Source organism: Coregonus clupeaformis, chromosome 35 (assembly GCF_020615455.1).
Source record: "Coregonus clupeaformis isolate EN_2021a chromosome 35, ASM2061545v1, whole genome shotgun sequence".
In the NCBI taxonomy this organism is placed as follows: domain Eukaryota; kingdom Metazoa; phylum Chordata; class Actinopteri; order Salmoniformes; family Salmonidae; genus Coregonus; species Coregonus clupeaformis.
Genome location: NC_059226.1, coordinates 36,412,173 through 36,435,472, shown reverse-complemented (window position 1 = coordinate 36,435,472; position 23,300 = coordinate 36,412,173). Strand labels below are relative to the sequence as shown.

The window sequence follows — 23,300 nt, the reverse complement described above, 5'->3', positions numbered from 1 at the left end:
GCAAAAACAGGTTTTTAGACATTTTTGCAAATTTATATTTAAACCCCCAGGAAATATCACATTTATGTAAGTATTCAGACCCTTTACTCAGTACTTTGTTGGAGCACCTTTGGCAGCGATTACAGCCTTGAGTCTTCTTGGGAATGACGCTACAAGCTTGGCACACCTGTATTTGGGGAGTTTCTCCCATTCTTCTCTGCAGATCCTCTCAAGCTCTGTCAGGTTGGATGGGCAGCGTCACTGCACAGCTATTTTCAGGTCTCGCCAGAGATGTTCGATCGGGTTCAAGTCCGGGCTCTGGCTGGGCCACTCAAGGAAATTCAGAGACTTGTCCCGAAGCCTCTCCTGCGTTGCCTTGGCTCTGTGCTTAGGGTCATTGTCCTGTTGGAAGGTGAACCTTCACCCCAGTCTGAGGTCCTGGAGCAGGTTTACTTTGCTCCATTCATCTTTCCCTCGATCCTGACTAGTCCCCCAGTCCCTGCCGCTGAAAAACATCCCCACAGCATGATGCTGCCACCACCATGCTTCACCGTAGGGATGGTTCCAGGTTTCCTCCAGACCTGATGCTTGGCATTCAGGCCAAAGAGTTCAATCTTGGTTTCATCAGACCAGAGAACCTTGTTTCTCATGGTCTGAGAGTCCTTTAGGTGCCTTTTGGCAAACTCCAAGTGGTCTGTCATGTGCCTTTTACTGCGGAGTTGCTTCCGTCTGGCCACTCTACTACCATAAAAGCCTAATTGGTAGAGTGATGCAGAGATGGTTGCCCTTCTGGAAGATTCTCCCATCTCCACAGAGGAACTCTAGAGCTCTATCAGAGTGGCCATCAAGTTCTTGGTCACCTCCCTGACCAAGGCCCTTCTCCCCCGATTGCTCAGTTTGGCCGGGCGGCCAGCTCTAGGAAGAGTCTTGGTGGTTCCAAACTTCTTCCATTTAAGAATGATGGAGGCCACTGTGTTCTTGCGGACCTTCAATGCTGCAGAAATGTTTTGGTACCCTTCCCCAGATCTATGCCTCGACACAATCCTGTCTACGGACAATTCCTTAACCTCATGGCTTGGTTTTTGCTCTGACATGCACTGTCAACTGTGGGACCTTATATAGACAGGTGTGTGCCTTTCCAAATCATGTCCAATCAATTGAATTTATCAGAGGTGGACTTCAATCAAGTTGTAGAAACATCTCAAGGATGATAAATGGAAACAGGATGCACCTGAGCTCAATTTCGAGTCTCATAGCAAAGGGTCTGAATACTTATGTAAATAAGGTATTTCTGTTTTTGTTTTTTTATAAATTTGCAAACATAAAAAAAACAACTGTTTTCACTTTGTCGTTATGCGGTGTTGTGTGTAGATTGATGAGGAATTTTTATTTATTTAATCAATATTAGAATAAAGCTGTAACGTAACAAAATGTAGAAAAAGGGAAGTGGTCTGAATACTTTCCGAATGCACTGTACAGTGTTATAACGATGTGCAAATAGTTACAAAAGGGAAAATAAATAAACATAAATATGGGTTGTATTTACAATGGTGTTCGTTTTTCACTGGTTGCCCTTTTCTTGTGGTAACAGGTCACAAATATTGCTGCTGTGATTGCACATTGTGGTATTTCACCCAATAGATATGGGAGTTTATCAAAATTGGATTTGTTTTCTAATTTTTTGTGGGTCTGTGTAATCTCTCTCTCTCTCTCTAAGAGGAAAACTGATTCTGAACAGAAGATAGGTGACTAGAAGTGAAAAGGCCTGTAGAAGTGTGTGTGTGTATGTGCAGAGGGGAGCTCTCCTCATGCAAAAGTCACAGTGTCCAGGCCAACTCTCCTGCCCCACAGATAATCTCTCCTCTGAGACACAAAGCTCTACACTTAGACTGACTAAACTGCTCTTGGCTTAGACTGACTAAACTGCTCTAGACTTAGACTGACTAAACTGCTCTAGACTTAGACTGACTAAACTGCTCTTGGCTTAGACTGACTAAACTGCTCTAGACTTAAACTGACTAAACTGCTCTAGACTTAAACTGACTAAACTGCTCTACACTTAGACTGACTAAACTGCTCTACACTTAGACTGACTAAACTGCTCTAGACTTAAACTGACTAAACTTAAACTGACTAAACTGCTATAGACTTAAACTGACTAAACTGCTCTAGACTTAATCTGACTAAACTTAAACTGACTAAACTGCTATAGACTTAAACTGACTAAACTGCTCTAGACTTAAACTGACTAAACTTAAACTGACTAAACTGCTATAGACTTAAACTGACTAAACTGCTCTAGACTTAAACTGACTAAACTTAAACTGACTAAACTGCTCTAGACTTAAACTGACTAAACTTAAACTGACTAAACTGCTATAGACTTAAACTGACTAAACTGCTCTAGACTTAAACTGACTAAACTTAAACTGACTAAACTGCTATAGACTTAAACTGACTAAACTGCTATAGACTTAAACTGACTAAACTGCTCTAGACTTAAACTGACTAAACTGCTATAGACTTAAACTGACTAAACTGCTCTAGACTTAAACTGACTAAACTGCTCTAGACTTAAACTGACTAAACTGCTCTAGACTTAAACTGACTAAACTGCTCTAGACTTAAACTGACTAAACTGCTCTAGACTTAAACTGACTAAACTGCTATAGACTTAAACTGACTAAACTGCTCTAGACTTAAACTGACTAAACTGCTCTAGACTTAAACTGACTAAACTGCTCTGTTGCTATATTTCTTAACTTTACATCAGTGGTTTAAATTCAAATAAATGAGGAAAACCCTAATACTTTGCAAAAGAAAAAGCTATAGCTAAAAGAAAGGCTAAAAGAAAGAGAAGTTATCCTTGCCTTTCACCTTGCTCTACTGGAGACAGTGAGTATATCTGTATCTGTGTCTCAAGTAGAAAAGGGTAGGAATGTTAAAATATTTCAAAGCATTTAGAAAGCTACAAGGACGTCCACTGTCCCTCTCCTCTGGAAAGCAGGTGACCATGAAGAGGAGAGGAAGGGGAGGTCCCAGACGAGAGGTTTCACATTCTCATCCCACTCCTCCATCCCACACTAGGGAAACAGGCTGCAGCCCAAACATGACCCTATTCCCTATATAGTGCACACATTTTGACCATAGAGCCCTGGTCTAAAGTAGTGCACTATGTAGGGAATAGGGTGCCATTTGGGGATGAACCCAGAGTCTGAGTTAGCCTGATGCTGTAACAATCAACATGTTGTACAAGTGTTAAACACATACACTATACACTCCTATGGTTCTCTCAGGGAGTGTGTGTGTTGTCACTAGGGACAGTGCACTGCCATATTAAGCATCTCCATTACGGCCAGTCAGTAATTACAAACACACACACACACTCACACACACACACACACACACACACACACACACACACACACACACACACACACACACACACACACACACACACACACACACACACACACACACACACACACACACACACACACACACAGTCTTGTACATCTAAACTTGTGGGGACACACAATTCAGTCCCATTCAAAATCCTATTTTCCCTAACCCCTAACGTTAAACCAAACCCTAACCCGTACCCTTACCCTAACCCTAACCTTAACCCTAACCTTAACCTGAAAACCTAACCTTAACCCTAAACCAAACCATAGCTCCTAACCCTAACCCTAAAACGAACCCTAGCTCCTAACCCTAATTCTAACACTAATTCTAACCTTAACCCTAAACCCCCTAGAAATAGCATTTGACCTTGTGGGGACTAACAAAATGTCCCCAGTTGGTCAAATGTTCGTTTGTTTACTATTCTTGTGGGTACAGTTATAGAGACTGCTGATACTTCAGCTCTACTGAAACACTACCTACAGTTATAGAGACTGCTGATACTTCAGCTCTACTGAAACACTACCTACAGTTATAGAGACTGCTGATACTTCAGCTCTACTGAAACACTACCTACAGTTATAGAGACTACTGATATTTCAGCTCTATTGAAACACTAACTACAGTTATAGAGACTACTAATATTTCAGCTCTATTGAAACACTACCTACAGTTATAGAGACTGCTGATATTTCAGCTCTATTGAAACACTACCTACCTGGTCCTCTGTAGCTCAGCTGGTAGAGCACGGTGCTTGTAACGCCAAGGTAGTGGGTTCGATCCCCGGGACCACCCATACACAAAAATGTATGCACGCATGACTGTAAGTCGCTTTGGAGAAAAGCGTCTGCTAAATGGCATATTATTATTATATAATATTTCAGCTCTATTGAAACACTACCTACAGTTATAGAGACTGCTGATATTTCAGCTCTATTGAAACACTACCTACAGTTATAGAGATTACTGATACTTCATCTCTAGTTAAACACTCACAGCTTTACCCTGTCTGTGTTTCTGTCTGTCTGTCTGTCTGTCTGTCTGTCTGTCTGTCTGTCTGTCTGTCTGTCTGTCTGTCTGTCTGTCTGTCTGTCTGTCTGTCTGTCTGTCTGTCTGTCTGTCTGTCTGTCTGTCTGTCTGTCTGTCTGTCTGGCTGGCTGGCTGGCTGGCTGGCTGGCTCTACCCTTCCCCCTCTCTCTCACTCTCTTTCTCTAATTGTCTGTTAATGACAGAGTGAATGGATTGAGATATCTCTTCAGTATAACAGTAAACAGTCATTCCATCACTGAAGAACAGCATGTGTGTTCCTCTAGGAAGACAACTTCAAACACCAATGTTTTTAAAGGATTTCAACACTATTACAATAAAGACTATGATGATAGTATATGATTATAGAATCACACATTAGGCCTATCTAATGTAACTCTAAACATGCATGTCCCACAGTCTCATGTGTTTGGAATGAGATAATCAGCTAAACACACTGTAGTGTAACTGTAAGACACATAGACCTACTGCTGCCCCCTAGTGGACACGCACCGCCACTACAGCCCTGCTATCAACTGCCATTCAAACACACTGTCAGTGCTATTATGATCTGGGTAGAAGAGGCCGGCGGGCACAGACCTAGGATCAGCTAACCTGCTCAGTCCTAACTAAGTCCTAACTTTTAGGAATAACTCAAAACGGACCTTAGATCAGCCTACTCCTTCCATCTCTGCCACTCCCAAACACACACTATCTCAGATGGTAGTGATAAAAGCAAAGATAAACATCAACTATCTCTGACACAAAAAGAAACCACCAGCAAAGCATGTGGATAAAATCAGATGTATCAACAGCCCAGCATCACACACACCAAGCCCAGACCTGTTGCAATCCCAAATCCCTCCATTAGCTAATGGAGGAGTCTCATTTTACATAATGGGATGTTGTTGGATTTACCCCAGATTTACCTCTCTCTCTCTCTCTCTCTCTCTCTCTCTCTCTCTCTCTCTCTCTCTCTCTCTCTCTCTCTCTCTCTCTCTCTCTCTCTCTCTCTCTCTCTCTCTCTCTCTCTCTCTCTCTCTCTCTCTCTCTCTCTCTCTCTCTTGCTCTCTCTCTCGCTCTCTGCTTTCATTTGATTGATGTGATGCTAGTGTTTGTGTGTGTGTGTGGTTAGATCACGAGGAAGTTAGTTGGCCCACAGGAAAACACACTGTAATCTTTTCCTGCTTTTCTCTCATCACTTTCCACTTCCCAGAGAGGGACGGAGAGAGGGAGGGAGGGAGAAAGATTTCAAAAAATATTTTGATTCAATTTGGCATCAGGGTCTGCTATACAAATTGATGGAAAGTGGGGTTGGGGGAAAAACATATGACATTATAAAATCCATGTACACAAACAACAAGTGTGCGGTTAAAATTGGCAAAAAACACACACAATTCTTTCCACATGGCCGTGGGGTGAAACAGGGATACAGTTTAAGCCCCACCCTCTTCAACATATATATCAATGAATTGGCGAGGGCACTAGAACAGTCTGCAGCACCCGGCCTCACCCTACTAGAATCTGAATGTCTACTGTTTACTGATGATCTGGTGCTTCTTTCCTCAACCAAGGAGGGCCTACAGCAGCACCTAGATCTTCTGCACAGATTCTGTCAGACCTGGGCCCTGACAGTAAATCTCAGTAAGACAAAAATAATGGTGTTCCAAAAAGGGTCCAGTTGCCAGGACCACAAATACAAATTCCATCTAGACACCGTTGCCCTAGAGCACACAACAAACTATACATACCTCGGCCTAAATATCAGCGCCACAGGTAACTTCCACAAAGCTGTGAACAATCTGAGAGACAAGGCAAGAAGGGCCTTCTATGCCATGAAAAGGAACATAAAATTTGACATAACAATTAGGATCTGGCTAAAAATACTTGAATCAGTTATAGAACCCATTGCCCTTTATGGTTGTGAGGTCTGGGGTCCGCTCACCAACCAAAAATTCACAAAATCTGACAAACACCAAATTGAGACTCCGCATGTGTAGTTCCCACCGTAAAGCATGGAGGAGGAGGTGTTATGGTGTGGGGGTACTTTGCTGGTGACACTGTCTGTGATTTATTTAGAATTCAAGGCACACTCAACCAGCATAGCTACCACAGCATTCTGCAGCGATACGCCATCCCATCTGGTTTGGGCTTAGTGGGACTATTTTAATTTCTTTAACACTTTTTTTGGTTACTACATGATTATATATGTGTTATTTCATAGTTTTGATGTCTTCACTATTATTGTACAATGTAGAAAATAGTAAAAATAAAGAAAAACCCTTGAATGAGTAGGTGATCTAAAACTTTTGACTGGTACTGTACATAAACACACACACTCTCTCTCTCACACACACACACACACACACACACACACACACACACACACACACACACACACACACACACACACACACACACACACACACACACACACACACACACACACACACACACGCACACACAGGCACTACGCACACTAAACACTAAGGGAGCACACACACACACACACACACCTCCCTGAGTGTATTTGTTGGTCTAACAGTGACTACAGGCCCCAGAGTAATAATGGGTCTTGCTTACGCGGTCAACAAACACACACACACATACACACACACACACACACACACACATACTTACACACACACACACACACACATACACACACACACACACACACACACACACATAAACACTTGAACAAACAAGACATGTTGTGCGAACTGTAATTGGTCACTGCCAATAAGACAAGGTCCATTTAATCAAATTGAGCTCTGTTTGGCAACATTGTTTTCTGTAGTCATGCAAATAAAGTTACATTTAAATGAATAGATTTACTCCAGTTGTTTTTGTTGAAAGCTGTAAATCGTAACCAAGGAAACCTACCGTGACTGTATCAGACAGAAAATGAATATGTTACATAAGCAGAACCGGACTGGAACTGTGTGTGTGTGTGTGTGAGGTCATGGCCCCTTGTTTCCAGATGCTTCCAGCTCCTCTCCCTATTCTGACTAAAGAGAATCCCACAAAGACACACACACCTCAGTCTGTCCCATTCTGATAAAGATCTCTATCTACCATACAAATACCTCCTCTCTATCTATCTATCTCTCTCTGCTCTCTCTCTCTCTCTCTCTCTCTCTCTCTCTCTCTCTCTCTCTCTCTCTCTCTCTCTCTCTCTCTCTCTCTCTCTCTCTCTCTCTCTCTCTCTCTCTCTCTCTCTCTCTCTCTCTCTCTCTCGTGCTCTCTCTCTCTCTCTCTCTCTCTCTCTCTCTCTCGTGCTCTCTCAATTCAATTTCAATTTCAATTTCAATTTAAGGGCTTTATTGGCATGGGAAACGTATGTTAACATTGCCAAAGCAAGTGAAGTAGATATAAAACAAAAGTGAAATAAACAATAAATATTAACAGTAAACATTACACTCAGAAGTTTCAAAAGAATAAAGACATTTCAAATGTCAAATTATGTATATATACAGTGTTGTAACAATGTGCAAATAGTTAAAGTACAATTGGGAAAAAAAATTGTCCCTCGACTTCTTGGCGCTGACGGAAACATGGATTACCACTGAAAACACTGCTACTCCTACTGCTCTCTCCTCGTCTGACCATCTGACCTCTCGCATACCCCGAGAGCATCTGGTCAGCAGGGTGGTGGCACAGGAATCCTCATCTCTCCCAAGTGGACATTCTCTCTTTTTCCCCTGACCCATCTGTCTAGCTCCTCATTTTAATTCCATGCTGTCACAGTCACTAGCCCATTCAAGCTTAACATCCTTGTCATTTATCGCCCTCCAGGTTCCCTTGGAGAGTTCATCAATGAGCTTGACGCCTTGATAAGTTCCTTTCCTGAGGATGGCTCACCCCTCACAGTTATGGGTGACTTCAACCTCCCTACGTCTACCTTTGACTCATTTCTCTCTGCCTCCTTCTTTCCACTCCTCTCCTCTTTTGACCTCACCCTCTCACCGTCCCCCCCTACTCACAAGGCAGGCAATACGCTTGACCTCATCTTCACCAGATGCTGTTCTTCTACTAATCTCACTGCAACTCCCCTCCATGTCTCCGACCACTAATTTGTATCCTTTTCTCTCTCGCTCTCCTCCAACACTACTCACTCTTCCCCTACTCAGATGGTAATGCGCCGTCGCAACCTTCGCTCTCTCTCTCCCGATACTCTCTCCTCTTCCATCCTATCATCTCTTCCCTCTGCTCAATCCTTCTCCCTCCAATCTCCTGATTCTGCCTCCTCAACCCTCCTCTCCTCCCTTTCTGCATCCTCCGGGCAGCCGAGCGGAAATGGAGGAAAACTAGACTCCCTGCGGACCTGGCATCTTTTCACTCCCTCCTCTCTACATTTTCTTCATCTGTTTCTGCTGCTAAAGCCACTTTCTACCACTCTAAATACCAAACATCTGCCTCTAACCCTAGGAAGCTCTTTGCCACCTTCTCCTCCCTGCTGAATCCTCCTCCCCCTCCCCCCTCCTCCCTCTCTGTGGATGACTTCGTCAACCATTTTGAAAAGAAGGTTGACGACATCCGATCCTCGTTTGTTAAGTCAAATGACACTGCTGGTCCTGCTCACACTGCCCTACCCTATGCTTTGACTTCTTTCTCCCCTCTCTCTCCAGATGAAATCTTGCGACTTGTGACCCTATCCCCTCCTCTCTTCTCCAGACCATCTCCGGTGACCTTCTCCCTTACCTCACCTCGCTCATCAACTCATCCTTGACCGCTGGCTGTGTCCCTTCCGTCTTCAAGAGAGCGAGAGTTGCACCCCTTCTCAAAAAACCAACACTCGATGTCATCAACTACAGACCAGTATCCCTTCTTTCTTTTCTCTCCAAAACTCTTGAGCGTGCCGTCTTTAGCCAACTCTCTTGCTATCTCTCTCAGAATGACCTTCTTGATCCAAACCAGTCAAGTTTCAAGACTGGTCAATCAACTGAGACTGCTCTTCTCTGTGTCACGGAGGCTCTCCACACTGCTAAAGCTAACTCTCTCTCCTCTGCTCTTGTCCTTCTAGACCTGTCTGCTGCCTTTGATACTGTGAACCATCAGATTCTCCTCTCCAACCTCTCCGAGTTTGGCATCTCCGGCGCGGCTCACTCTTGGATTGCGTCCTACCTGACCGGTCGCTCCTACCAAGTGGCGTGGCGAGAATCTGTCTCCGCACCACGTGCTCTCACCACTGGTGTCCCCCAGGGCTCAGTTCTAGGCCCTCCTATTCTCGCTATACACCAAGTCACTTGGCTCTGTCATATCCTCACATGGCCTCTCCTATCATTGCTACGCAGATGACACACAACTAATCTTCTCCTTTCCCCCTTCTGATAACCAGGTGGCGAATCGCATCCCTGCATGTCTGGCAGACATATCAGTGTGGATGACGGATCACCACCTTAAGCTGAACCTTGGCAAGACGGAGCTGCTCTTCCTCCCGGGGAAGGACTGCCCGTTCCATGATCTCGCCATCACGGTTGACAACTCCATTGTGTCCTCCTCCCAGAGTGTGAAGAGCCTTGGCGTGACCCTGGACAACACCCTGTCGTTCTCCGCTAACATCAAGGCGGTGACCCGATCCTGTAGGTTCATGCTCTACAACATTCGGTGAGTACGACCCTGCCTTACACAGGAAGCGGCACAGGTCCTAATCCAGGCACTTGTCATCTCCCGTCTGGATTACTGCAACTCGCTGTTGGCTGGGCTCCCTGCCTGTGCCATTATACCCCTACAACTCAACCAGAATGCCGCAGCCCGTCTGGTGTTCAACCTTCCCAAGTTCTCTCACGTCACCCCGCTCCTCCGCACACTCCACTGGCTTCCAGTTGAAGCTTGCATCTGTTACAAGACCATGGTGCTTGCCTACGGAGCTGTCAGGGGAACGGCACCTCTGTACCTTCACGCTCTGCTCAGTCCCTACACCCAAACGAGGGCATTGCGTTCATCCACCTCTGGCCTGCTGGCCCCCCTACCTCTGCGGAAGCACAGTTCCCGCTCAGCCCAGTCAAAACTGTTCGCTGCTCTGGCACCCCAATGGTGGAACAAGCTCCCTCACGACGCCAGGACAGCGGAGTCTCTCACCACCTTCCGGAGACACTTATATATATATAAAAGTATGTGGACACCCCTTCAAATTAGTGGATTCTGCTATTTCAGCCACACCCGTTGCTGACAGGTGTATAAACCAAGCGCACAGCCATGCAATCTCCATAGACAAACATTGGCAGTAGAATGGCCCATACTGAAGAGCTCAGTGACAACGTGGCATCGTCATAGGATGCCACCTTTCCAACAAGTCTGTTCGTCAAATCTCTGTCCTGCTAGAGCTGCCCCGGTCAACTGTAAGTGCTGTTATTGTGAAGTGGAAACATCTAGGAGCAACAATGGCTCAGCCGCGAAGTGGTTGGCCACACAGGCTCACAGAATGGGACCGCCGAATGCTGAAGCGCGTAAAAATTGTCTGTCCTCGGTTGCGACACTCACTACCGAGTTCCAAACTGCCTCTGGAAGCAGTCAGCACAATAACTGTTTGTCGGCAGCTTCATGAAATGGGTTTCCTTGGCCGAGCGGCCGCACACAAGCCTAAGATCACCATGCGCAATGCCAAGCGTCGGCTGGAGTGGTGTAAAGCTCGCCGCCATTGGACTCTGGAGCAGTGGAAACACATTCTCTGGAGTGATGAATCACGCTTCACCATCTGGCAGTCCGACAGACGAATCTGGGTTTGGAGGATGCGAGGAGAACGCTACCTGCCCGAATGCATAGCGCCAACTGTAACGTTTGGTGGAGGAGGAATAATGGTCTGGGGCTGTTTTTCATGATTCGGGAAATCTTAACGCTACAGCATACAATGACATTCTAGACGATTCTGTGCTTCCAACTTTGTGGCAACAGTTTGGGGAAGGCCCTTTCCTGTTTCAGCATGACAATGCCCCCGTGCACAAAGCAAGGTCCATACAGAAATGGTTTGTTGAGATCAGTGTGGAAGAACTTGATTGTCCTGCACAGAGCTCTGACCTCAACCCCATCGAACACCTTTGGGATGAATTGGAACGCCGACTGCGAGCCAGGCCTAATCTCCCAACATCAGTGCCCGACCTCACTAATGCTCGTGGCTGAATGGAAGCAAGTCCCCGCAGCAATGTTCCAACATCTAGTGGAAAGCCTTCCCAGAAGAGTGGAGGCTGTTATAGCAGCAATAGGGGGGACCAACTCCATATTAACACCCATGATTTTGGAATGAGATGTTTGACGAGCAGGTGTCCACATACTTTTGGCCATTTAGTGTAGGAGTGTACAACACTACGTAACAGACTATGTAGGAAGACTGAAGGATCTGGTTGTAGAAACACAATGAGCTAGAGGCTGAAACAGCTGTGGTTTACTTCTGATTGGCTGTCCATTAGACAGAGGGCAATAGCTTGTTTGCCTCCCGTCTCTCATTTAAAAAACAGAGCTTGTCTGGAAGCATGAGGATCATTTGAAAGAGTTCTTCATCCTGCCAGAGCAGTGCCAGAACTAGAAGAATTAAACATGCCTACAATCACTTAGAGACATGGACGCGCACACACAGTTGTTTCCTCTCTATAAAATACACTAGTCATACACTAGATGGAAAACATTTGTTTGTGTGTTTATCCTTCCGTTGGATTGAGGGAGGGAGGGAGGACAAGAGGGGATCTCTGGAGAGAGAGACAAAGGGAGACGGATAAAGAGAGCGAGAGAGAGAGAGATGGTGGGATCCTGATTCTGTTAAACTCCTGTGCATGTGCGTGTTTGGGTGTGTGTCTGTTGTGTGTGTGTGTGTCTAGTGTGTGTTTCCCTCCACTCAGAGAACCATAATAACTCTCCATCCTCAGTGTGTCAACATGAGCTCTTCAGTAAGGCCATTCTCCTGCCAATGTTTGTCTATGGAGAATGCATGGCTGTGTGCTCGAATTTATACACCTGTCAGCAACGGTGTGGCTGAAATAGCTGAATCCACTAAGTTGAAAGGGTGTCTATCTGTTTCATATCTATCTGTTCTAATGAGTATATTTCATATCTCTCTGTTCTAATGAGTATATTTCATATATATCTGTTCTAATGTGTATATTTAATATATATCTTTTAATGAGTATATTTCATATCTATCTGTTCTAATGAGTATATTTCATATATATCGGTTGTAATAAGTATATTTCATATCTATCGGATCTAATAAGTATATTTCATATATATCTGTTGTAATAACTATATATTTCATATTTATCTGTTCTAATGAGTATATTTCACATCTACTGCTCTAATGAGTATATTTAATATCTCTGTTCTACATTCACATTTACATTATAGTTATTTAGCAGACGCTCTTATCCAGAGCGACTTACAGTTATTGAGTGCATACATTTTTTTCATACTAATAAGTATATTTCATATCTATCTATTCTAATGAGTATATTTCATATCTATCTATTCTAATGAGTATATTTCATATCTATCTGTTCTAATAAGTATATTTCATATCTCTCTATTCTGATGAGTATATTTAATATATATCTGTTCTAATGAGTATATTTCATATCTGTCAACTGTAATGAGTATATTTAATATCTATCTGTTCTAATGAGAATTTTATTTTTAACAGTGTACAACTAACCTCTCTAGTTGTCTTTATTGTTCCTTCTTGGTAAATAAAACACAAATACTGAGTATACACACACACACACACACACACACACACACACACACACACACACACACACACACACACACACACACACACACACACACACACACACACTCCGAACACATAGACTCTCAGACCCAGACTCTCAGATACAGACTCTCAGACCTAGACTCTCAGACCCAGACTCTCAGATAGAGACTCTTAGACCCAGACTCTTAGACCCAGACACTCAGATACAGACTCTTAGACACAGACTCTCAGACAGAGACTCTTAGACACAGACTCTTAGACCCAGACTCTTAGACACAGACTCTTAGACCCAGACTCTTAGATACAGACTCTTAGACCCAGACTCTTAGACCCAGACTCTTAGACACAGACTCTTAGACACAGACTCTTAGACACAGACTCTTAGACCCAGACTCTTAGACCCAGACTCTTAGATACAGACTCTTAGACACAGACTCTTAGACCCAGACTCTTAGATACAGACTCTTAGACACAGACTCTTAGACCCAGACTCTTAGACCCAGACTCTTAGATACAGACTCTTAGATACAGACTCTTAGACCCAGACTCTTAGACCCAGACTCTTAGATACAGACTCTTAGACACAGACTCTTAGACACAGACTCTTAGACCCAGACTCTTAGATACAGACTCTTAGATACAGACTCTTAGATACAGACTCTTAGACCCAGACTCTTAGATACAGACTCTTAGACCCAGACTCTTAGATACAGACTCTTAGATACAGACTCTTAGACACAGACTCTTAGACCCAGACTCTTAGATACAGACTCTTAGACACAGACTCTCAGACACAGACTCTCAGACACAGACTCTTAGACACAGACTCTTAGACACAGACTCTTAAATACAGACTCTCAGACACAGACTCTCAGACACAGACTCTCAGACAAAGACTCTCAGACAAAGACTCTCAGACAAAGACTCTCAGACAAAGACTCTCAGACAAAGACTCTCAGACAAAGACTCTCAGACACAGACGCTTAGACACAGAATCTTTGTAGAATCAACAGAAGTATTTCAGTAAATTCACTTCACAAAGTCTACAGTATGGATGGACCATTAACAGTTAACTCCCCAGGTCTACAGTATGGATGGACCATTAACAGTTAACTCCCCAGGTCTACAGTATGGATGGACCATTAACAGTTAACTCCCAGGTCTACAGTATGGATGGACCATTAACAGTTAACTCCCAGGTCTACAGTATGGATGGACCATTAACAGTTAACTCCCAGGTCTACAGTATGGATGGACCATTAACAGTTAACTCCCCAGGTCTACAGTATGGATGGATCATTAACAGTTAACTCCCCAGGTCTACAGTATGGATGGATCATTAACAGTTAACTCCCCCAGGTCTACAGTATGGATGGACCATTAACAGTTAACTCCCCCAGGTCTACAGTATGGATGGACCATTAACAGTTAACTCCCCAGGTCTACAGTATGGATGGACCATTAACAGTTAACTCCCCCAGGTCTACAGTATGGATGGACCATTAACAGTTAACTCCCCAGGTCTACAGTATGGATGGACCATTAACAGTTAACTCCCCAGGTCTACAGTATGGATGGACCATTAACAGTTAACTCCCCAGGTCTACAGTATGGATGGACCATTAACAGTTAACTCCCCAGGTCCACAGTATGGATGGACCATTAACAGTTAACTCCCAGGTCTACAGTATGGATGGACCATTAACAGTTAACTCCCCAGGTCTACAGTATGGATGGACCATTAACAGTTAACTCCCCAGGTCTACAGTATGGATGGACCATTAACAGTTAACTCCCCAGGTCTACAGTATGGATGGACCATTAACAGTTAACTCCCCAGGTCTACAGTATGGATGGACCATTAACAGTTAACTCCCCCAGGTCTACAGTATGGATGGACCATTAACAGTTAACTCCCAGGTCTACAGTATGGATTCGACCATTAACAGTTAATTCCCCAGGTCTACAGTATGGATGGACCATTAACAGTTAACTCCCCAGGTCTACAGTATGGATGGACCATTAACAGTTAACTCCCCAGGTCTACAGTATGGATGGACCATTAACAGTTAACTCCCCAGGTCTACAGTATGGATGGACCATTAACAGTTAACTCCCCAGGTCTACAGTATGGATGGACCATTAACAGTTAACTCCCCAGGTCTACAGTATGGATGGACCATTAACAGTTAACTCCCCAGGTCTACAGTATGGATGGACCATTAACAGTTAACTCCCCAGGTCTACAGTATGGATCGACCATTAACAGTTAACTCCCCAGGTCTACAGTATGGATCGACCATTAACAGTTAACTCCCCAGGTCTACAGTATGGATGGACCATTAACAGTTAACTCCCCAGGTCTACAGTATGGATCGACCATTAACAGTTAACTCCCCAGGTCTACAGTATGGATGGACCATTAACAGTTAACTCCCCAGGTCTACAGTATGGATGGACCATTAACAGTTAACTCCCAGGTCTACAGTATGGATCGACCATTAACAGTTAACTCCCCAGGTCTACAGTATGGATGGACCATTAACAGTTAACTCCCCAGGTCTACAGTATGGATCGACCATTAACAGTTAACTCCCCAGGTCTACAGTATGGATGGACCATTAACAGTTAACTCCCCCAGGTCTACAGTATGGATCGACCATTAACAGTTAACTCCCCAGGTCTACAGTATGGATCGACCATTAACAGTTAACTCCCCAGGTCTACAGTATGGATGGACCATTAACAGTTAACTCCCCTTGTCTACAGTATGGATGGACCATTAACAGTTAACTCCCAGGTCTACAGTATGGATGGACCATTAACAGTTAACTCCCCAGGTCTACAGTATGGATGGACCATTAACAGTTAACTCCCAGGTCTACAGTATGGATGGACCATTAACAGTTAACTCCCCAGGTCTACAGTATGGATGGACCATTAACAGTTAACTCCCCAGGTCTACAGTATGGACCGACCATTAACAGTTAACTCCCCAGGTCTACAGTATGGATGGACCATTAACAGTTAACTCCCCAGGTCTACAGTATGGATGGACCATTAACAGTTAACTCCCCAGGTCTACAGTATGGATGGACCATTAACAGTTAACTCCCCAGGTCTACAGTATGGATGGACCATTAACAGTTAACTCCCCAGGTCTACAGTATGGATGGACCATTAACAGTTAACTCCCCAGGTCTACAGTATGGATGGACCATTAACAGTTAACTCCCCAGGTCTACAGTATGGATGGACCATTAACAGTTAACTCCCCAGGTCTACAGTATGGATGGACCATTAATAGTTAACTCCCCAGGTCTACAGTATGGATGGACCATTAACAGTTAACTCCCCAGGTCTACAGTATGGATGGACCATTAACAGTTAACTCCCCAGGTCTACAGTATGGATGGACCATTAACAGTTAACTCCCCAGGTCTACAGTATGGATCGACCATTAACAGTTAACTCCCAGGTCTACGGTATGGATGGACCATTAACAGTTAACTCCCCAGGTCTACGGTATGGATGGACCATTAACAGTTAACTCCCCAGGTCTACAGTATGGATGGACCATTAACAGTTAACTCCCCCAGGTCTACAGTATGGATGGACCATTAACAGTTAACTCCCCAGGTCTACAGTATGGATGGACCATTAACAGTTAACTCCCCCAGGTCTACAGTATGGATGGACCATTAACAGTTAACTCCCCAGGTCTACAGTATGGATGGACCATTAACAGTTAACTCCCCAGGTCTACAGTATGGATGGACCATTAACAGTTAACTCCCCAGGTCTACAGTATGGATCGACCATTAACAGTTAACTCCCAGGTCGTAGGGTATACATTAGACTTCAACCCTCCAACAACATTTTGGTCAACTTTCATACAACCTTAATACAGCCTTCTTATAACCTTAATACAACCCTGGGCCAAAAAATCATACCTGAGGGATCAGCGTTTCAACGCTCCACCAACCATCACAAACAACAGATTAACACTCAGCCAATGATATCAGGGTGCCACGACGGAGGAATGACGCACAACATGACAGGTCTGAAAACACACACACACACACACACACACACACACACACACACACAACACAACCAATGGACGGTCACACACACACACAGTTTTGTGAGAGAGGAAAGCAGAGGGTGGATTATCACTCCAGGAGGTAGCATCTATGCTCTCTGAGGACATATAGTCTGATGTTTTTTATCATTCTGTGTTTATCAAACAAATTAATTAATTTCAGGTTGATCCATGTTTTGGATAAAAGGTTTTCTTACATACTTCAATGTGTTTGCCTGTGTGCATGCGCGAGTGTGTCTGCATACATTCTTCAATCGGCAAAATTCTCCAAGTCAAAACCAATCTGGCCAATATCCAAAACCCCTTTCCCAGGTTAAACGTCCCCAAACAACTTCTAAACAACATCAAAACATCGTCAAAACAATGTCTAAAAAAAAAAACAACCACAGTCACAACAGGACTTGATCATGTCTTTACCTTCTAACATCACAGTATGTATACAGGGTGCTTCCCAAATGGAATCCTACCCCCTACTGTATATAAAACACTATGAGCCTTATGGACCCTGGTCAAAAGTAGTTCACTATGCAGGATATAGGGTGCCATTTGAGGTTCCTGGGCAGCTGTGTTAGAGGTAGGTTTGGGGAAATGTTGAAACAGCAACAATTTACGAGCGTGTCCTAATAAAACCAATTAGTGGGAGCTGTCAGAGTGTGTTGCTCCTGTCTGCCATTTGTAGGGTGTCAGAGAGAGACGTGAAAGGATGAGGAGCTTGTAAATCACGCGGATAGATTCAGTCCTAGTCATTAAATCATCAACTACCATACAAGTCACGTGGAGATATACACACACACACACACAGGCACCTACAACATGCAGGCACACACGGGTGATATACACACACATTAGGTGCACTCTGCCTGCGGCAGGAAATACTTTTAAAAGAGGAATGTAATTAATCCCATTAAATCAATCAATGTATTACTCTCTCTCTCTTATCTCTTCCCCTCTCTCCCTCTGTCTGTGTCCTCCCCCTCTCTCTCCCTCTGTCAATGTCCTCTCCCCCTCTCTCCCTCTGTCTGTCTCCCCCTCTCTCCCTCTGTCAATGTCCTCTCCCCCCCTCTCTCTCCCTCTGTCTGTCTCCCCCTCCTCTCTCCCTCTGTCTGTCTCCCCCTCCTCTCTCTCCCTCTGTCTGTCTCCCCCTCCTCTCTCTCCCTCTGTCTGTCTCCCCCCCTCTCTCCCCCTCTGTCTGTGCCCTCCTCCTCTCTCTCCCTCTGTCTGTCTCCCCCTCCTCTCTCTCCCTCTGTCTGTCTCCCCCTCCTCTCTCTCCCTCTGTCTGTCTCCCCTCCTCTCTCTCCCTCTGTCTGTCTCCCCCCTCCTCTCTCTCCCTCTGTCTGTCTCCCCCTCCTCTCTCTCCCTCTGTCTGTCTCCCCCTCCTCTCTCTCCCTCTGTCTGTCTCCCCCTCCTCTCTCTCCCTCTGTCTGTCTCCCCCTCCTCTCTCTCCCTCTGTCTGTCTCCCCCTCCTCTCTCTCCCTCTGTCTGTCTCCCCCCTCCTCTCTCTCCCTCTGTCTGTCTCCCCCTCCTCTCTCTCCCTCTGTCTGTCTCCCCCTCCTCTCTCTCCCTCTGTCTGTCGCCCCCTCCTCTCTCTATCTCTCCCCCTCTCTCCCTCTGTCTGTCTCCCCCTCCTCTCTCTCCCTCTGTCTGTCTCCCCCTCCCCTCTCTCCCTCTGTCTGTCTCCCCCTCTCTCTCTCCCTCTGTCTGTCTCCCCCTCCTCTCTCTCCCTCTGTCTGTCTCCCCCCCTCCTCTCTCTCCCTCTGTCTGTCTCCCCCTCCTCTCTCTCCCTCTGTCTGTCTCCCCCCCTCTTTCCCCTCTCTCCCTCTGTCTGTGTCCTCCTCCTCTCTCTCCCTCTGTCTGTCTCCCCCCTCCCTCTCTCCCTCTGTCTGTCTCCCCCTCCTCTCTCTCCCTCTGTCTGTGTCCTCTCCCCTCTCTCTCCCTCTGTCTGTCTCCCCCTCCTCTCTCTCCCCCTGTCTGTCTCCCCTCCTCTCTCTCCCTCTGTCTGTCTCCCCCTCCTCTCTCTCCCTCTGTCTGTCTCCCCCTCCTCTCTCTCCCTCTGTCTGTCTCCCCCTCCTCTCTCTCCCTCTGTCTGTCTCCCCTCTCTCTCCCTCTGTCTGTCTCCCTCTCTCTCCCTCTGTCTGTCTCCCCCTCCTCTCTCTCCCTCTGTCTGTCTCCCTCTCTCCCCCTCTGTCTGTGTCCTCCTCCTCTCTCTCCCTCTGTCTGTCTCCCCCTCCTCTCTCTCCCTCTGTCTGTCTCCCCCTCCTCTCTCTCCCTCTGTCTGTCTCCCCCTCCTCTCTCTCCCTCTGTCTGTCTCCCTCTCTCTCCCTCTGTCTGTCTCCCTCTCTCTCCCTCTGTCTGTCTCCCCTCCTCTCTCTCCCTCTGTCTGTCTCCCTCTCTCCCCCTCTGTCTGTCTCCTCCTCCTCTCTCTCCCTCTGTCTGTCTCCCCCTCCTCTCTCTCCCTCTGTCTGTGTCCCCCTCCTCTCTCTCCCTCTGTCTGTCTCCCCTCCTCTCTCTCCCTCTGTCTGTCTCCCCCTCCTCTCTCCCCCTCTGTCTGTGTCCCCCTCCTCTCTCTCCCTCTGTCTGTCTCCTCCTCCTCTCTCTCCCTCTGTCTGTCTCCCCCTCCTCTCTCTCCCTCTGTCTGTGTCCCCCTCCTCTCTCCCCCTCTGTCTGTGTCCCCTCCTCTCTCTCCCTCTGTCTGTCTCCCCCTCCTCTCTCTCCCTCTGTCTGTGTCCCCCTCCTCTCTCTCCCTCTGTCTGTCTCCCCCTCCTCTCTCTCCCTCTGTCTGTGTCCCCCTCCTCTCTCTCCCTCTGTCTGTCTCCCCCCTCCTCTCTCTCCCTCTGTCTGTCTCCCCCTCCTCTCTCTCCCTCTGTCTGTCTCCCCCTCCTCTCTCTCCCTCTGTCTGTCTCCCCCTCCTCTCTCTCCCTCTGTCTGTGTCCTCTCCCCCTCTCTCCCTCCTTTCTCTAGTCTGTCAGGTAGAGACAGATCCTTCTTCTATCGTTCGAGACCTTTATTACATCGAGGATAATGGGTGGTGATAATATCTATGGTCCAGACCTTCATTACATCGAGGATAATGGGTGGTGATAATATCTATGGTCCAGACCTTCATTACATCTGGGTAATTGGTGACCTAACATCTGGTCCTGCTCTCTGATCTCCATCTGTCTCTCTCTCTGATCTTCATCTGTCGCTCTCTCTGATCTCCATCTGTCTCTCTCTCTGATCTCCATCTGTCTCTCTCTCTGATCTCCATCTGTCTCTCTCTGATCTCCATCTGTCTCTCTCTGATCTCCATCTGTCTCTCTCTCTCTTTTTTTCTCCCACTCTTTCTCCAATCTTCCTCCCCGTTCTCTCTCCCTCTCTAATAGAGAGTCTCTATTCATTGCTCTCCTCTTCCTCCTCTTTCAAGCACAGACATAACATTCTTCTGTCCTTCCAGCTTCATCAAATTGTCTGTGTGAGACAGGGTGAGACAGGGTAAGACAGGGTGAGACAGGGTGAGACAGGGTGAGACAGGGTAGAGCAGAGTGGACAGGGTGAGACAGGGTGAGACAAGGAAGAGCTGAGTGGAGACAGGGTGAGACAGGGTGAGAAAGGGAAGAGCAGAGTGGAGACATAGTAAGACAGGGTGAGACAGGGTAAGACAGGGTGTGACAGGGTAAGACAGGGTGAGACAGGGTAGAGCAGAGTGGAGACAGGGTGAGACAATGTGAGACAGGGTAGAGCAGAGTGGAGACAGGGTGAGACAGGGTGAGACAGGGTGAGACAATGTGAGACAGGGAAGAGCCGAGTGGAGACAGGTTGAGACAGGGTGAGACAGTGTGAGACAGGGAAGAGCCGAGTGGAGACAGGGTGAGACAGGGTGAGACAGGGGGAGACAGGGTGGGACAGGGTAGAGCAGAGTGGACACAGGGTGAGACAGGGTGAGACAGGGAAGAGCTGAGTGGAGAAATGGTGAGACAGGGTAAGACAGCGGGAGACAGGGTGAGACAGGGTAGAGCAGAGTGGAGACAGGGTGAGACAGGGTGAGACAGGGTGAGACAGGGAAGAGCTGAGTGGAGAAATGGTGAGACAGGGTAAGACAGCGGGAGACAGGGTGAGACAGGGTGAGACAGGGGGAGACAGGGTAGAGCAGAGTGGAGACAGGGTAAGACAGTGGGAGACAGGGTAAGACAGCGGGAGACAGGGTGAGACAGGGTGAGACAGGGTAGAGCAGAGTGGAGACAGGGGGAGACAGGGTGAGACAGGGTAGAGCAGAGTGGACACAGGGTGAGACAGCGGGAGACAGGGTGAGACAGGGTAGAGCAGAGTGGAGACAGGGTGAGACAGCGGGAGACAGGGTGAGACAGGGTGAGACAGGGGGAGACAGGGTGAGACAGGGTAGAGCAGAGTGGAGACAGGGTGAGACAGGGTAGAGCAGAGTGGAGACAGGGTGAGACAGCGGGAGACAGGGTGAGACAGGGTGAGACAGGGGGAGACAGGGTGAGACAGGGTAGAGCAGAGTGGAGACAGTAATAAGGAATATATCTATAAAGGTCACAGGTTGGATGGAAGCTTACTGAAGGTTCACCTACAGTTCAGTCATGTGGAATAAAGGATTGGGTGTGAGAGCAGACACATGCACACACACATTATGTAAGAAACGGTGTGTGTATACCTGTATGGCTAGTGTGAATGTTTTTTCTCTGGGGGTATGTTGTCCAATCAGAGCAGAGTCAGGGAGCCCCACCTCAGAACTAAACTAAAATACATCCAGGTTAAACTGGAGGGGTCACACACACACACACACACACACACACAGACACACAGACACACACACACACACACACACACACAGACACACACACACACACACACACACACACACACACACACACACACACACACACACACACGGAGCCGAGACTAAAGTGAGAGACATCCAGGCCAACTGTAGCTGCAGGCAGAGGGAGGTCCTATACCTGCCTTCTATGCTGGATATTTCCTATACCTGCCTTCTATGCTGGATATTTGGCCCTAACACACACACTCTGACATGCTGTGTGACTGACATACTGTGTGACTGACATACTGTGTGACTGACATACTGTGTGACTGACAGAGAGAGAGACTCAGAGGGTGATCACTCATCATCAGTTCTGGGAAATCGGTTGTATTCATCTTTTCCAAAAAGAAGGAGAGATGGAGTAAGAGTGATATTAAAACAGACGGATAGGGAGAGAGGGACACATTTAGCAACGGAAAGAGTTAGTGAGAGAGACAGGTAAGGGGTGAAGGAGAACAATGCTATCTTTCACATGACAGAGTTAGAGTGAGAGAGACAGGTAAGGGGTGAAGGAGAACAATGCTATCTTTCACATGACAGAGTTAGAGTGAGAGAGACAGGTAAGGGGTGAAAAAGGAGAACAATGCTATCTTTCACATGACAGAGTCTGTGAAATCTGTGTGTGACTGCAGTGTTTTCCTGACCTGTAGCATAGCCTGGAAAATTATCTGAGCCGTGTTTGTACTTGCAACCATGCATGCGTGTGTGTGTGTGTGTGTATGAGGGGCGGCTGTAACATGTAATAACCAGCCTCCTGTATACATGTTTGACAGCTACTGGAACAACCAATATCTATGAAGCATGTACTAGTACAATTCCACCTCAAACCCCAGCCCCTAGCCCCCTCAAACCCTAGCCCCTAGCCCCCTCAAACCCTACCCCTAGCCCCTTCAAACACTAGCCCCTAGGCACCTCAAACCCTAGCCCCTAGCCCCCTCAAACCCTAGCCCCTAGCCCCCTCAAACCCTAGTCCCTAGCCCCCTCAAACCCTAGCCCCTAGCCCCCTCAAACCCTACCCCTAGCCCCTTCAAACACTAGCCCCTAGGCACCTCAAACCCTAGCCCCTAGCCCCCTCAAACCCTACCCCTAGCCCCTTCAAACACTAGCCCCTAGGCACCTCAAACCCTAGCCCCTAGCCCCCTCAAACCCTAGCCCCTAGCCCCCTCAAACCCTAGTCCCTAGCCCCCTCAAACCCTAGCCCCTAGCCCCTCAAACCCTAGCCCCTAGCCCCCTCAAACCCTAGCCCCTAGCCCCCTCAAACCCCAGCC

The 23,300-nt window shown here is 46.6% G+C and overlaps 1 protein-coding gene across 1 annotated transcript in view; it reads right to left on the bottom strand.

Moving 5' to 3' along the window:
- Nucleotides 1-23,300, bottom strand: part of sept12 (septin 12) — a 155,970-nt gene that overhangs the window by 60,183 nt on the left and 72,487 nt on the right. The window lies entirely within an intron of this gene.